We start from the raw sequence: 2,887 nt of genomic DNA on the forward strand, positions 1-2,887 counted from the left end.
CTTGGTCCTCCTTTCAACAGCACGATGGATTTTGTGACAGTTGGTTTTCTATGGTTTATCTAGTTGTTCTGTTTCTTTGTTAGTCTGTGTGGCTCCCGATCAGGAACAGCTGTATGTCGTTGTTCCTGATTGGGAGTCATATATTAGGAGTGTGTTTTCACCTGGGGTTTGTGGGTTGTTGATTTTGTTCTAATTAAATAGAAAAATGAGCATATATATCTCGTCTGCGTTTTGGTCATCCACGACAGCCGTTACAACATGAGACAGGGAGAAGCAATGTAAAATCAATAATGAAATTGTTTTCACAATTAACATGCTTTTTCTTGTTTCAAGTATGTTTTATTATGAAAAGTACAATATAACCATATATACTTGTACAACTATGGAGCGTATGTCCACATATAATTGTACAATTTGTTTTTCCAACATAAAAGACAAGAAATGATCACATTGGTATTTTAACAGTGTTATTGTAAGAGTTTAAATGTTTAAACAGAGGATACATCTAAAACAGGATAAAACAAGTGCAGTATGTTGTGAGAATGTTACTTTAACGTCGACTCATAACGTCACACTATAACTTCATGGGAGTCTTGTGGAAAGACTGCATGTTGTTTTGGGTGGATTGAGTGACGTCTACAAGCCTGTCACGTGTGAGTGTCCAGTTATTATTTCAGGGACACTGAGGATTCATCATAAACCCAAAACCCTGGATAGAGGGGCTCAGTGAATGTGGAGGTGAATGTGATCAGGTGGGTCAGTGTGTCAGAGGAGGCTCTATAGAAGGACAGAGTGCCGGCTGACCAGTCCAGATACACTCCTACTCTGTGGGAGCTGGAGGAGGGGACGTCTATGGTAGTGGAGTTATTATTATGCCTGGCAATGTAACTGTAGTCAGAGCAGAACAGACTCCAGGACTTGTCATTCCATCCAAGCCAACAGTCCTCACCCCTTCCTCTCCTGCTGATTCCTTTATATGTCACTCCTATATCAACCTCTCTCCCACTCCACTCTACCTCCCAGTAACAGCGCCCAGTCAGACCCTCTCTACACAGCACCTGTCTGCAGTCCTCAAATCTCTCTGGGTGATCAGGATACGGCTGCTCCTCTCTCATACATGTCACCTTTCTGTTCTCCTCAGACAGAGAGAGGAGTCTGTCTACTGTGTTTAGGTCCAGTGTGAGATCACAGACATCTGATGGATGAAACCAGACACAATATTAGAAATCATCATCATTCACATTAGAATGTTAACTCACTTTTCACTAATTCATTTAATGTAGATGTTTCTAGGTATCAAAAGGAGAAGTTAAGGTAACTTGAGACTTGTTGAATGATCACATGTTATACTGTATGGTAATATAATACACACTTATTCACATTAATTACACACACACACACACACACACACACACACACACACACACACAGCAACTCTTTGTAAACGTTGGTGTCCCTGATTTGTGCTTCTGTAGAACTACAGATGATATTTAATATGACCAAGTCAGTAATGATGGTGGTCTTTGACTTAACTTGAATTAAGACTTATTCTTAGTCATATTCTTCACAGCAGTCAACACTCACATTTTCTAAGTCCAGGTTTCATTCTGTTCTCTCCACCATGTTCCACACTGTAGCGGTAAGCAGAAGAACAGACAGTCATTGAGGGATACACCTGAACACACACTCACACACACACACACACACACACACACACACACACACACACACACACACACACACACACACACACACACACTCACACTCACACTCACACACTCACACTCACACAAACTGGACACAAACACACACACACTGGACACAAACACACACACACTGGACACACACACACACACACACAAACTGGACAAAAAGACACACAGGACACACACACACACACACGGTCAAGCGTGGTAAGAACATTTTCAGTGTTTGTGTCCAGTGTGTGTGTCCAGTAAGTGTGTGTCCAGTGTGTGTGTCCAGTGTGTGTGTATGTGTCCAGTGTGTGTGTGTGTGTGTCCTGTGTGTGTGTGTCCTGTGTGTCCTGTGTGTCCTGTGTGTCCTGTGTGTCCTGTGTGTGTGTGTCCTGTGTGTCCTGTGTGTGTGTGTCCTGTGTGTCCTGTCTGTCCTGTGTGTGTGTGTGTGTCCTGTGTGTGTATGTGTGTCCTGTGTGTGTGTGTGTGTGTGTGTCCTGTGTGTGTGTGTGTGTGTGTCCTGTGTGTGTGTGTGTGTCCGTCCTGTGTGTGTGTGTCCGTCCTGTGTGTGTGTGTCCGTCCTGTGTGTGTGTGTCCGTCCTGTGTGTGTCCGTCCTGTGTGTGTCCGTCCTGTGTGTGTCCGTCCTGTGTGTGTGTGTGTGTGTGTGTCCGTCCTGTGTGTGTCCTGTGTGTGTGTGTGTGTGTCCGTCCTGTGTGTGTCCCGTGTGTGTGTGTGTGTCCCGTGTGTGTGTGTGTGTCCCGTGTGTGTGTGTGCTGTGTGTGTGTGTGTCCTGTGTGTGTGTGTGCTGTGTGTGTGTGTGTCCTGTGTGTGTGTGTGTGTGTGTGTCCTGTGTGTGTCCTGTGTATGTCATGTGTGTGTGTGTGTGTGTCCTGTGAGTGTGTGTGTGTGTGTCCTGTGAGTGTGTGTGTCCTGTGAGTGTGTGTGTCCTGTGAGTGTGTGTGTGTCCTGTGAGTGTGTGTGTGTGTGTCCTGTGTGAGTCCTGTGTGTGCGTGTGTGTGTGTGTCCTTGTGTGTGTGTGTCCGTCCTGTGTGTGTGTGTGTCCCCTGTGTGTGTGTGTGTCCCCTGTGTGTGTCCGTCCTGTGTGTGTGTGTGTGTCCGTCTTGTGTGTGTCCTGTGTGTGTCTGTGTGTGTGTGTGTGTGTCCCGTGTGTGTCCCGTGTGTGTGTGTGTGT

General features: G+C 45.7%; 1 long non-coding RNA gene across 1 annotated transcript; it reads right to left on the reverse strand.

Moving 5' to 3' along the window:
• Positions 1-314: 314 nt before the first annotated feature.
• LOC145867276 (uncharacterized) lies at positions 315-1,718 on the reverse strand. The gene is made up of 2 exons (XR_014383286.1): positions 1,585-1,718; positions 315-1,195 (listed from the first exon to the last, which is right to left on the reverse strand). It is a non-coding gene; the product is annotated as an uncharacterized LOC145867276 (long non-coding RNA).
• Between the last annotated feature and the right edge of the window lie 1,169 nt (positions 1,719-2,887).

The sequence above is a fragment of the Salmo salar genome, unplaced genomic scaffold (assembly GCF_965601325.2).
Source record: "Salmo salar unplaced genomic scaffold, fSalSal1 ptg000257l, whole genome shotgun sequence".
In the NCBI taxonomy this organism is placed as follows: Eukaryota; Metazoa; Chordata; class Actinopteri; order Salmoniformes; family Salmonidae; genus Salmo; species Salmo salar.